We start from the raw sequence: 14,541 nt of genomic DNA, 5'->3' as shown, positions 1-14,541 counted from the left end.
GTGACAGTATCGAGCGAGATACGATTATCTCAAGTAACTAGGTAACGGTAGATAACGTATACTGAGATTAAAGTGTCCGATATTTGTAATTGTGATCGATATAATAAAAGGATCGATATAATAAAAGGATTACAGTCAAGAGAACCATTTTTGTAGTGCTACTGTAGTATTACTGTAATGTTAGCGATGATAACTTCTTGTGTGCATATCGCTACATTCTGAGAGATACAAATATCGGAAAAATTTATTCAGTGGATAATATTTAGTTCTGTACTTAGCTCTCTTTATACTAATTCTTTTGTTTGAATAAAACAAGTCCACTTTTCCTATTTCATAAAGCGATAGTTTTAGAAAAATATTTTTCCATCTGAAAGAAATTTTTTTCAATAAAAAAGTACGTATATTAGTACAAGTAAATATGTTATTAGTTTCCCATCTAATGAATATTTCTTCTTTTTTAGATATTTCTCCTCTCAGAAAGCACTACTACTTTCCTGTTAGAACAATAAAAAAAAATACAGTTGGCTCCGAAGGTAATTCTGCTGACAAATAATAATTTTTTCTTTCTCTCACAGTGTATTAATGATGTCTCTAACGTCAATGGTATGTCATGAGTGCATCATTAATACGTCATTGAATTGCTGAAATTACTGCGAGGGAATGTCAGCGGACCAATCTTGACAGACTCGTCGAACACTTGCCACCTCTTATCGCGCGGGTGCGTGAACACCGGACGGCCTTATCTATGACGCGACTCACGGCCGCGCGGTGCAAATACCTCGCGTCTGTGCGACACGTAGTCCACGTACACCGTGGAGTTTGCAAATGACAGTTCCGAACGTGAATCGGCTGTGCAAACAGCGTACGGGATTTGAACGACGCGACGACGACGGACGCGTAAAATCAACTAGCGCTTTCGCGACGTGAGGCAGCAGCAGCAGCAGCAGCAGCAGAATACATTACGCGATGATCCACGTTGACCTTTCGCGTGCCAACGGTTCGCGCTGGTATGGCCATTTAGCGTGATTGCCGGGGACAACGGTTAAACAGCGGTTAAAAGCCGATCCGATCGTCGCGCAGCGATCGGACGATGCCCTTCCTCCTCCCTCTCCTCTCTTACGATCGGAGGAAGAGAGAGCGCGAGAAGACCAAATTATAGAATTTTCATTCGAGATCCCGCAATTTCGCGTCGAGAACGCTCGACAAATCCACGGGGAGCGAGGATGTACTCCACTTTCTCGCGAACGTGTGTGTCTTTAACTCGAATCACGCGAAACTGCGGAGCGAGCAACTCGCAGAAAAGCCCCAGTCAGAAACGTCTATCCTCATAAATGTTTCGTCGGTTTACTCCGAGCGAGTAGTTGCTAGTATAAGTTTTCATAGCAGGCAGGGGTAGAAGAGAGAGAGAAAGAAAAAGAGAGAGAAAGGGAGAGAGAGAGAAAGATACTTCGTGCGTGGCTTCGTCTGCCGCTTTCAAACACACCTCGCGGGCCTGCTCGTTATTTTTTCAAGCATGCTAATATCACACCCGGGTGAGGCGACCCTCTGACGTGGCGTGAGATCTCGCGATGCTGCCGGGTCGTCGCGACGGTAGCGTAGCTTTTCGTCGCGACGCTTTTGCTCTCTTTCACTCTCTCTCTTTATTTCCTCGCGCGACAGTTTACTCGCTTTCCCGAAACGGCCAACCAACCATCGTGCCTCTCTACCTTGATTGCAGCTATCGAGGTAACTCCCTGCATAATGCATATCGGCCTAACACGAAGGAACGGAGACAGGGAGAGAAAGAGAGAGAGAGAGAAAGAGAGAGAAGAGCAGCAGAAAAAGAGATATAGCGAGAAACAGACGACTGGCGAGGCGGCGGCCGGTATAAAGGCGCGCGACGCTGTACAAAAGTGCAATTTAAATTTTCGGACTGACTCACCGCAGTGGGAACTTTTTCAATGTATACAGTTTTAAAAGCTCCCGTCCCATTGCGCGCACTTCGCATAATGCAAAGTGGGTTTCGTATCATTCCCGCTTTACCGGCGCAGCGCGTAGTGCCGCCGACTATCCGCTTCGCGAATTTGGACAAGTATGGAATATGCACGACGGCATCGCGACGAGCCGGGTTCACCATTTAGTGCGCGACGTCTTCCTCGCTTTTTTCCCCCGTCGTCGCCGCTATCCCCGCGTCACGACGGCCCGTTTTAAAACCGTGCGCTAGATTTACGAGCCGCCCCTCTCCCCAATTGTGCCGCTACAATTTTGTGCTCCTCTCTGCCTCTCTTTTTTTTTCACGCGACGATCCGGCGAAAGGTACGGGTACCAATCCTCGCGCATTAGACTTTCATATTCGCCACGCGCGAGCGACCTGGTTCTTTCCCCGTTTCCCATCGTGAATAGAAACGCGCGCGCTCCTGGGAGAACGACCGATAAATGCCGAATTACGAGCGCGACGCGGAACTTCCGCAGCGCGGGCGACACGTCTCGCCGCGACGAAACGAGTGTCGAAAGGCTCTAAGGTTGTGATAAATGCCTTGTAAGGGCTCGTAAGGCCGATTGTAAAGGTCGCTCCTTGAATTGGACCGACCGTGATATTCTCCCGCGACGACGGACGTCCTCGACCTCGCGAAAAATGTCGCGTCCCGTGGACAAGGATTATTTTCCACGCGACATCACATCACGGAGAGATCGCGAAAAACCGAGCGCAAATGGAATTTCGATCGATCGCAATACAATTCTACCGCGTCGCCACTGGCAATTATTAAGTTCTGCGCGGAAGTGCGCGTAAAATTTTGATAAATTGTTATTTCATTATTAAATTATTTATCGCTAATTATAATTTGTTTGGATATTAATTATAATTTGTAACTGCCGGCGTGAGTGTGAAAGATGATGATAACGAACAAATGAAATAAATGCAATAAATAAATTGGCATTCCGTTCAATTAACATTCATCGGAGCCGTCGACATTCTCTAAAATTATGTATCGAACATCGAGTGGCGGATATCACGATAGCTCTCTGTTTTTCTGCCTTAATCTCTCTCTCTTCCTCTTCGTCTGCTAAAATGGTCAGATAAAGAATTTATCGATGTACGCAATTATCTCGCGTTAGATACTGGATAAAAACTGTGTTCCGCTTACATGTCTCGGTCCCGTGAACGAGTTTTATTCTTTTATCTTTAAGCTTCCAATTTCATTTTTACCGTAACAAACTAATGAATGTCAATTCGACGGAATACCGACAATACTATTCGCACAATGAGAAAAAAATGTTTGGTATTTGAGACTATCACATAGAAAAATAGTTACTACAAATTATGGTAAGAAAAACATTTTTTATGTAATTAAATTCTATTATAATTAGTGATGACATGCATATTACTACTATCATTTTTAAGTTAGAAACCAAAAAATATATTAAATACATAAATACATAAAAATATAGTTGGGACCAGAAATAATTTTCTTTAGATCAACCATTTTTTTTCTCTCAGCGCGTGCTTAAGTATCATCTTTGCAAATTCACCTTTCGAAAAAGAGTATAATGACGCGAGCTAAGGAAAACCTGCGTGAGAAAGGTTTCGAGAATGTCAAGAGATTCTTGGAATACATAGATATATCTTCAACATGGATTTGACATCCATGAAAACACGATTCCTCGCAAATGACTACCTTGTTACCGCCGCACTATAAATAGACCTGAACGGCCTTGGTCAACCTTCTACGGGGTCGTCGGCTTCCAGCGGCACCCTCACGTGTCGTGAAGGTGTTCCTTGACTGAAATTCGCGACCAGAAATCGCAACTCTGGACTCGGGACGGCTGTTTCGTGCGAGGCATCGAGTTGATGGCCAAATAATTTATGTTCCCTTCCACGATCGATTCCACTTGTGTAATATCGAGTACTTGTGAAATGAAAAAGTTCGCGCTTTCTGTCACGAGAAAAATTCGAAACGCCGAGTATGAAAGAAGAAATTGGAGCGTCACTTCTAAGATTTCTCATTTGGCTCTGTTCTTCCCTAAGATCTATTTCTGAGAAAGATAGTGAACGCGTCATAGTGAAATATAAAGGCGACCAAAAATTGGCTACCTTTCACTGTACCGTTTAAATAAATATTCGATGGTAAATCATATATACTGCACGTAACGTGTACACAAATATTTAACTAACGAAATATCCCAGAACGAAATATCTCAGAACTACTAGAATAATTTTAAGTCATAGCGCTCAGAAGATAAAGCAATATTGGATCTGTTAACTAATTAAGATAATACGGCGCATTGTATTTAAACAGCGTTATTATACATATTGTCATCGGAAACTTTCGTCCAAGTTGCCAAACATAAATTATTGCAGATTATGCGAATTTTTAATATCGCGGACTTTTAAGAAGTGTTTAAATATGGAGATGTATTCGCAGCGTTTTAAGCAGATACAGTACTTAAGAAGATAAATCGTAATTCGGGAAATTATTTCGGTAATTTTTGAGGCAAAATGTTCTCATGTCTCATTCCATCAAGTGGCGACGTCAGGCTTTGCGCACAGGGTAGTCAACCAACGACGATTTATCCTTTTTCGCAGCGTTTTCGAATTAAAATCTAATGAGCTCGCACAGAGAAAATCGCCGTGTGCGGGGAAAAGCGGAGTTTCGCCGGTCTGGCGACCGGGAAATTTCCGTGCTCATTCGTTTCTCAGTTGCGTTGAACCGAAAAATCGCCCGCATATATCTCATTTGCTTTCTTTTTGGACGCGACGTGCGCTCGCGAATCGATGGTGGATCAGCCTCGCAATTTCGTTGCTGCTCGCGGAGCTTCCGCGCGCCCTTTGACGGGATATTCGCTCGGCGATTTCATTCGTAACGCTTTGACGATCGGATTGCGGACAACGATACGGTATTAAGATGAAAAACAGTCAAAAATACCACGCGCAGAACAAGTGCTTCTCGGCGAATATACGCCTCGAGAAATTATGCGTTTGCTCCGAGAGAGCAGATTCGCAAGCATCTCGGAGCGACAGACGCGGTGCAACAATGTGACAACGACAATAGTCGTCGTTCTCCAGCAGCTCGCGACGAAAGACAGTCAGCACGCAATAACCGATGACGAGCTTTCGCGCGCGACTGCGTTTCACCTTATCGCGACGGAACCGGTGATTCGAGACCTCATTTCTTACCGATTTCCGGGGACGAAGGAAGAGATGTCCTCTCTCGACGATCCCGCTGAAATCTCAGGATATCACAGGTTTTATCACAGAACGATGGGCAGTATCCGATAAGATGTCCAAGTATTGCGCTCTCTCGTTCGACGCAAAATCGATCTCTCTCTATATATATGTATATATATATGTATCCAATCGCAGTCGTTTCCCGCTGGAGTTTAGCTCTCCCGTGCGTATCCAGTAATCCTGTCCGGAGTTGGTATCGACGAAACGAGCGGCGATTATCGAGTGCGCGCTAATCGCGTTAAAATATGTATGACGCGATACGGAGCGGTGAGGTCGACGATCGGCGTGTCCGCACGAATTATCGCCGGCTGTTATTCTTATCTGGAAGCTCGTCAGGCCGTTTTTCGAGACGAGTCTCGCTCTGTTGCGACGACCAGCGACGAATCCTCGGGAGCTTCGCGTGCGCCAAGCTTCGATCGCCGATGCAACAGCAGCAGCGGCAGTAGTTGTGTCGTGGACGACCGCCCCTGACACGATCGCGCGATTCCGGCCGTGCAGATTGCGTTTCAAAAGGTCACATACGAGGCTGTTGCATGCTCGCCACGACGGGCCGGCAAAAGTCGAGCTTGGGTGCGCGCACGTTCTCGATCTGCCAGTCGATTATTATCGATGGCTCTCTCTCTCTCTCTCTCTCACTCACCCTCTCTGCGCCGCGTCAGCTCAGGAAACTGGAACACGTTAGCGTCCGATTGTGCTCACGGGTTCCAATCCGAGCTTATAACAATGGCGATAATTGTCGATAATCGACGTGATATTCCTCTCGCCGCGTTCCTGTCTACGCCCTGGCGGTGTGCGGGAAAAACAACGCGCAACTTGATTGAAAACGCGAGCCGTGAGCGACGGAGCGTGATACGCGGGATGTCGTGCGTGTGACAGTGAACCGGCCAGTGAACGACGAGAAATGCTCGACTGGGGGCGCGAACACGCGCGCACTCCGTCCGCCACGTAGCACACGATTCACGTATTCGATTGTCGGCGTGGAATTCACGCGGGTGTGCCGACGAGACGGCCGTGAATGGCGCGCACTGAGTACATCACACTATCAGGTAGCGACTCACGATTTTATAGCGGCGAGCCCCGAGCGACGATGCCCTTTTCGGAACAAACGCCAGTGGCGAAAGAGGAGAGAATGCGAACGATCACTCTCACACGTTCCGACCTTCGGCTCCTCTTCGGACGATATCACGTCGATTGTCGTCGCGACAAGGTTGCGGTCGCGAGGCCGCACCGGACACAGCACAGGTCTGCCTCTCGGATTCCACGGGAAAGAGCTCCTCGCGCTCGGGGAAACGACGCTAGCTCGCGAGGAACGCCGGGAACGCTCGGTATGTCACGGGACAACTTCACGTCGCACTCGTTTCCGCTCCGTTCTGCGCTGCGCTCGCTCGCTCGCTCGCTCGTTCGCACACTCGCCCCTTTCTTCCACCGCAAACCAACGGATGCCACTTGCACGATTTCTTCTCCCCTCGCACTCACATGCACCACACTCTCTCTCTCTCTCTTTCTCTCAATTAGCACTCGAATGCACCCGTCTCGGCCACACGATCGCGTTCTTCTCCGCGACGGTACGAGCAATCTCGCCGGATGACGACGGTTGGGAAGAGGCTGCGGGACGACACGTACGCGCGCGATCGCGTCCGCTGGAGCACTGACGCGCGGCTCGCGATTCGAACGACTGACTGCGACCGACTTCAGTCGGTCGACTTCGGCTGCTCCGCTCGCCAGCCGAATGGACCCGAGGCGTCACGAAGCGCCCGTCTATCCGCCGCTGAGCGCGGCCCGACACTCCACTCCAGTCCTGACGACACTCCAGTCCCGATGACACCGCGGTCTCGACCTGGGATCCGAGACTGCAGTGGAGCGCGATATTTCTGCGATATTCCCGCGATATACCCGCTCCGAAGGAACGAAGTTGGACTCGTCGTAATTGCGTCGGCAGCACTCGGGCGCATTGCCCAAAAATAAGAAGAAAATTTTGGAAAAAATTAGAGATTAATCTATATTGCGTCTGAAAGTAATGGCAGGCAATTTTACATTGATTCAGAGTCTGAATCAACAGTCATTCCACTCTGAAATGTCAGTTCAGTAAATGTAATGACGTTATAATGATTATTGACGTTATAGAGATGTCATTAATGTGTCATTAAAACGTCATTTGGCGTTACGCTGCTGTTATTTTAAACCGTGTTGCTATGGAAATATGACATTGCCATCTCTAGTAGAGGAAAAAATAATTGAAAAATAATTGAAAAATAATCACTAGTATCTCACTTCTTCTATAAGTGCATTTTGAATATTCAAAATGTATGCGAAGTTTCAATATGATTCAAAGATAAAAGTTTTAAAATCAGAAATAAAATATGAAATAATAAAAATATAAAAGTATACATATTAAAATGTTAAAGTATAAGCATGTTGTTATTTAACTGTATTGTATATGTGGTACATATACTATACGTTTTGATACGGAAAATAAAGCTATTACAATCTCTAATTTTCAGTAACTTTGCAATATTTTTTTAATACATAGTTATTAAATAGAGTCATTGATCGCGATATTATACGATGTGATTTACTTCAATCAGCTGATTGACCGGTAGATCCTAACCGACGATCGTAGGTTTGTTCCTTATAGTTGCTCTAAATTGCGCTGTTTGCGCTTAAAAAATGAAATAAATATTTGATAATTAACGGCAGGGAAAGAAGAGAAAAACAGAAATAATATTATAAATATGATCTAGAAAACGCAGCCTATAAAGAACAAACTTCATGTCTTTGATCCCACGATACATATGATTTATAAAATGCATTAATTAAAGGATTACAAGTGAATACTACTTATCGACTACTGCCGCAAGTAGCACGCACGATGACGGTTAAAGGGAGCGGAATCTATGATCCAGATCTGAAAGCCGGGGAAATGAAGACAGCGATAACGCGCGCGCACGAATTACGTCATTCCCAATTCGTTTCCAGCAACGTTGCGCAACCGTACGTCGTCTTCATGCACGATAGTCGTCAATTACCGCGGCTGCACGAGCAGCTTCGCGCCGGATTTAAAACGGGCACGGCGACGGCACGTGCGTGATGGGAATCATTTTCACGCCAGACCGGAGATTTTCGTGGCCCTGTTCGCGTTCCCCGGGCCTTCTCGACGAGCGGGCTCGTCGGCGGTAACGAAGGGAAACGCGCGTAGTACGTGCGCGCATCCGACATACACCGCGCGCGGAGGTTCATCAGAACCTAGTTAACTCCTCAGCCTGCCGAACTTCGATCTAATAACGAGGCGCACGCGAGCCTATCTAATAACCATCGCGATTATATCTTCATTAAGACCCGTCCAGGACGCCGAGATATATCGCAGTGCGTTCGCCGTGCGTTCGCCATGCAGGTTGCTTTTATGTGCGGCTATATCCGACGCGAATGTTTACGTATGTCGTTCATTAATAATAGTACGGAAAGGCTATCATTAACCCTAGAGAGAAGGGCCGGTGTATATGTACGTAAGACCGACGTGTTCTCGGCGTTTATACGACACAACGTTAACGGGGAGGAGGGCCCGCTTGACGTTTCAAGATCGATCGAGAGCATCTTCCGTTTTCTACCCTCTTTCTTTTTATAGAAAGGAGGATATCCGCCTCGTAGGGCGCGTGCAGTTGCACGTTGCGAAATTAGAACGCGGTAACCCACGATCATCGTTGTTCCAGCTGAATATACCGACTGTCGCGCGATTATTGAGTCCGCATACCACCAAGGATCCGCCGGATTTGCATATTCATTAACCCTTTAAACGACAAGCTGGGGTCTCAACGAAGATTCCCCCATTCGGTATATATTTTTCAATGCAATTTCCATTGAGAAACTTTGCGGCACACCAAACTCAGATATTATACCGAAAAAATATTTTTACGCAATAAGATCTGTTCTCGTTAAATTGCAGCTTGTGTTTATCCCCATACAAATTTTAATATGCAGAAGAAAAGAAAACGAAAAAATTTTGGGATCATGTATGATCCTATCTTATTGTTTATGTTCTAAAATTTCTAAAACTTGTTTCTCGCGTTAAGATTCCCATTTTCATACATTTCTTAGTCTCATCGCAAGAAACTTCTTTCCGCGCATACGGCGGAGAGGAGGGCGGAGGAGTAGGTGAGAGGGCATGCGGCGTGAAAGTATCTCGGATATTCTTTATGAACCACGAAAGAGAGGTGTGCACGACCGTGTGCGCGCTTTTAATCTTTCGCTGAAATTCCTCGAGGAATCTCGCGCGCCCGCCAAAAAGACTCGAGCGAAATTTTATTACACGCATAAATCGCGCCCGCGTTCGTGGGCGTTCGGCAATTTCGAGAGCCGCGCGTGGCTCTCTTTCCTCTTTCTCTGCCTCGTGCTTTCTCCCTTTCTCTTCGACGCTTACTTTCCGCGATGGGGGAATTTAATTACCCGGAACTGCGGCGGCGGCGGCGGTGCACTTGCGGCCACGCGATCGTTCGAGAAAAGGATTGTTAAACGCAGCAAATATGAGTCCACCGAGTATATACGAGATTACTGAATCCGGATGACCCCCGGAACGGACGCTGATGGATTTACATTTTCATTAAGGCCCTGATTGCGACCGCAGCCCAACGACTGGGACGTTGTTGAAAAGGTTGGGCGTAATAAAGCAGCCGGAAAAACCTTCTCTTTTTGTAAACCGCAAGCGCATTCCAACTTTGATCTTCTTCCCAGGCAACGACCCTTCGCTCTTCATCTTCCCTGTGCTCTAGCTCGAGAGTCTATATCGCGTCTCGTCGTTCTCGCGCGCCGCTTTTTCCCAAACCTGTCCCCCGAGCGAACCCTCATAAAAAATACAATATTTTCCTTTCATTTGATCCGACAACCCCGCCCGCTCTTCTTCTCCCTCCCTCCTGCCCATCTAGCCAGACCAGCCGTGTCTTCGTGCCCGCTCTCTCGCCTCTTTGTGTGCCTGGCGGATCTGTAAGTTTAATTCGACGCGGAAGTCCAGGCGAGTCCGCGCCACAACCGCTCGCTCTGGGCGACTTGATTGCTTTGTCCTCAGAGACTCTAATATGAATTACAAACCTGCTCCTTGACTCCTCCACTCTCGTTCCTCTCACCCTACCCCGAACCGCTGCTACCTCATCGTATTTCCCTACCGGCTGCGCGTTCGCGCACACAAGAGCGAGACGGACCTGGGTTGATCTCGCGTCTTATTGTCGGAAACGTGCATTAAGATAAAAGAGAGTTTACGTTTACTTCTGACGCAAATGGTATTTGTGCGGGGGATAATAATGTAATTTGTGAATAAAGGGATGCGCGACGCAAATCTGAATTTATGCTTCATACGCGAAGTTGCGGCGGCAAAGGGGGAGGGGGTCGGGGGAGAAGTTTGCGGGTGATGTAACTTGCGGGAAGAACATTTATAACAACGGGGACCAGCGAGTGTGAGAGGCTCTATCTAAATTGCGTCCCATCGTCGCGTTTCATGAACGCGTCAAGATGCCTGAACGATATCTAAATGATGCTGCAACATCATGTGTGAATTGTAAAACATTTGGGACGGCTTTCAGTGTGAAAAGTGCCGGAGAGGAACGTCGCGCGAGGGTGAACGCGGATATATCTCGCGTGTGCTACTTGTCGACGCGAAATTACACGACAAACACGTCCCCGCGATCGACGTTTACATTTCTGCAGTGCAATCACAATTTACAGTGCACTTGCCGCGCCGAAGCGATAAAAAATAAAACTCCTGAGGCGTTTGGATGCGCGCGTGTCCCTTTTACGAGTTCCGCGATGTCACGGAAACGCGTTTCCACATGCAAGCGATAAAAAAGCGCGGTCTCGCTCGCAGACCAAGACGTACGGAGGCGAGCGAGAAACTCATCGCGCGAACAATGAAATTTCTACGTTCGGTTTTTATAAACTCACTCCCTTTCTTCCTCCCTCTCTCTCTCTCTCTTTCTCTTCAATCTCTCTTTCTCAACCTTGTATAAGGGATATTCCATATCGTGGGAACCGTATGCTATTCCGACGACGAATGTTTCATAAATTTCGAAAAATTGCCATCGCCGAAAGGAAAGGAGAGAAGAGAGGAGGAAGCTCGGTATCGATCGCAAACGGCGAGGAAGTGCACAAGCGAGACGCGACGAGAAAAGATTCGCGGCGAATTTAGTACAATCGGAACGCTATTTTCGAAATATCTATTCTCGTCTTCTAGACACCGAGATTTATGAGAATCGTTGCACAGGCGGAGGCGCTGCGCACTGCAAGAAACCTGATATTCCTATATCAAACTTTCATAGGATATTACGATCCCCGGAAAATCTATTTAGGATGGAACAGTGGAGAACCGCTTTATAGATATACGATTACGATGCGGGGGAAACGGATACGTAAAGTGTGTGGACTGTAAACGAAAATCTATAGAAATATGGAACCTCTCACGGGATCTCTCACCATCTCTTTCGTTTCTCCCTTTTTTAATGCCCCCAGTATCGAATCGCTGCGAAAACGAGAGAATGTCGGCCGGCGTGTGAGGAAATTGATGTTTTACTTCGTTAATTTTGCCATTCGTTAGTAATCGAGTAATGATAGAATATGGCACAGCTCCATGAATACTAACTATCGTGAATGTGCAATTAATTCTTCGAAAATATGCATCGTTAAATTACTGCGATCGTCTACTGCAAATGTTCATTTATTGCGCTTTCAAAGGATAAATTTTACCGTTAAAATACATATTATAGTAGTTGATCACTTCCAATTACACGCGAGTTTTTTTATTGAAAAAAAAAATTTAATGTTTGTGAGTGTGAATGACACATAGAATTAATCACAAGTTATGATCAAAGAAACCATTTTATTAAATCAAATTTTACATTTTACTATAATGTTAGTGATAATAATCTTATATGCATGTTATCACTCTACCATTTTTTACAAAAAATATAACCCGACCCAAAAATAACTATAAATTTTGAAATTTCGTATGCAATTCCGACGACGAATCAACAGATTTTTTCCTCAATGTTCGCTTAGAAGAAAATTTTTTAAATTATTCTACTCCTTCAATAGAATGACAAATCGCTTAAATAATTTATACTAATCACTGAATAGAGATAGTATTAGGAAATGACTGCAGATATATAACACGCCCGCAACTCAATTTCCTAGCTCGATATGAATCGGAGATTCGCATTCATATCGAATATCCGTCGGGCGCAATTTGAAAATTCATCTCTTCGTGTGGGCGATTTGTGACGTGAGTATACTTTGAACGCTTATGGGATTTGCTCGGCTACACATGGATTCGATAAATCAACAACTAATCGTATTTCTCGTATGCAAAGCGCCGTTTCTGGCTGTCGCGAGAGAAACAATCGTATGGAAATAAATAAACGCATATACAATTGTTATCCTATACGTCACGGCTTTATTAGTTAATCGCGCGCGCATGTAAATATTCTGTCAAATATTTTGTTACGGCTTTTATATCAGCACTGTGTGGGTACATATTGATCTACCGGACCGCATATACCGCGTATAGCGCGTTATATGCAGCTGACTTCTAAAGGCTCCCAAAAATAACACAAAGTTGACGCATGCTCTCTCACTAGCGTATAAATACACGTCACAAACCGTTTGTAATATTTAGGTGGTATTGGATTCCTTATATTTTCGGTATTATTTGCTGACTCTCTCGAATGATGTACAATAAAGACGTTTCCGTTTAACAAACGATTCAACAAAAATACACAATGGAAAGGTGACAAAGAAAAACATGAAAAATAACAAGAAAAATATGACGAAATACTTGACACGTAACCAGCTTTGAACATCTGATACATGCAAAAGTAAAAAGAAAACACCGCGGGATTTACTCGACCGTGCGCCCTCAACCAAGTCTTGATTGCCGCGTGAGTTGCGCCGAATGAGACCGCCTGTTATTCGCGTCACGTTCGCGAGCCTGACGAGTAAAGTGGTTTACCTAAACGTACAAGCGAAGCGTGTCGTGCAAAAGTTCTCGTTCACAGCCGAAAAACTTGCCGGGGCTGCGCACACGTGTACCCCGCTCGCGAAACCAAGGCGGTCGTTCAAGTTCGCGTAAATTGTTCGCGAGCTCGTGGTGCCGCGGCTGGGGCACCCCGAGTCGAAATTTTAGTCCTACTTTCGACCGGAACTTTCTAACATCTGTATATTCTGAAGGATCAGTGTATGTTTAACATACATAGAAGCTGTGAAATTTCATTCAACGTTTCTAAATATCAAACAACGCACAGAAAATGCTATCTGTACGTTTTAGAGAGAACTTCTCAATAAAATTAATAGATTAAGTAAAATCAGAAGAGACTATAGGTTTCAGAATATCAAAATAAGCGTTAGATGAAGGCTAAAAGTAGAATCAAAATGTCGACGCGGAGCGTTTCGCGGCCGATATCAAGGATTCAAATGAACACTCTGCGTTGTTGCGAAAGTTGCGCTGCGACTTCGCCGACGATTAGCGCGCCGTTGTCGCTAGACCGTTAGAAGATCTCGGGTTGCAGATAATTGAGCGAGCGATAATGGGTGGAATAAGACGGTACATGACCTCATTGCAGTTCGAGATAATTGAAGGAAACAGCTAAGTTCACGGGGTAGAACTCTGTCGGTGGCCGTAACGAGGTTTCCGCCGCCCTTAGGCGAGGTCGGCAACGATAGACATGTTCGCGTTGCTCCCGATTTTACATTGAGAAAAAATGTTTAATACTTGTAGCGATAATCACAGAGCGAAATGATTACTATAAATAATAGTCAAAAAAACTATTTTTTTTATTAAATTCTACTATTATGTTAGTAAAAATATTTAAAAATTAATAAATATTTATTTATAGTAGATACTAATATATTTACTAAAATATAATTTTTTTGTTTAAATAAAATAAATAATTACTTTTTTCATAAAAAACTAAGATTTTCTCAAAGTTTTATGAAAATGTATATATTTTCTTATTTGAAAAATATTTTATATTAAGCATAAGTAAAAATATATGTTGTTACTACCTATCAAATAAATATTTACTATTTTTTAAATATTTTTTCTCTCAGTGTATATTGATTCCTCTTGATTTCATTTAACTCACTAGCTTTACCGAGAAGTCTTCTTTAGAAACTTCGCCTAGCATTTTGTGTCTTTTTTGCCGTTTAAAGGCATTAAATACGATTTCCGTTTCCATTTGTATTAAACATTTGTATTACACTGATTTTTCCGAATATACAGATGTTTGAAAAGTCAGATTGAGAGAGAGAGAGAGAGAGAGAGAGAGAGAGAGAGAGAGAGAGAGAGAGAGAGAAGAGACAGA

At 44.8% G+C, this 14,541-nt stretch overlaps 1 protein-coding gene across 3 annotated transcripts in view; it reads right to left on the bottom strand.

Annotated features, from left to right (window-relative positions):
* Positions 1-14,541, bottom strand: part of LOC116845905 (mannosyl-oligosaccharide alpha-1,2-mannosidase IA-like) — a 245,816-nt gene that overhangs the window by 215,326 nt on the left and 15,949 nt on the right. For 2 of the 3 annotated variants that reach the window (XM_032819140.1, XM_032819139.1), the window contains exon 1: positions 5,156-6,889. The exons of the other annotated variant lie outside the window; for it this stretch is intronic. The gene's annotated coding sequence lies outside the window, so the exon portion shown is untranslated. Of the gene's footprint in view, positions 1-5,155; positions 6,890-14,541 lie in introns of those variants that run through there. 3 annotated transcript variants of the gene reach the window in all.

The sequence above is a fragment of the Odontomachus brunneus genome, unplaced genomic scaffold, assembly GCF_010583005.1.
Source record: "Odontomachus brunneus isolate Ranch 3 - 2012 unplaced genomic scaffold, Obru_v1 Obru_scaffold_059, whole genome shotgun sequence".
Lineage (NCBI taxonomy): Eukaryota > Metazoa > Arthropoda > Insecta > Hymenoptera > Formicidae > Odontomachus > Odontomachus brunneus.
Note: the sequence above shows the minus strand (reverse complement) of the source record. Positions and strands in the feature narration are given on the sequence as shown.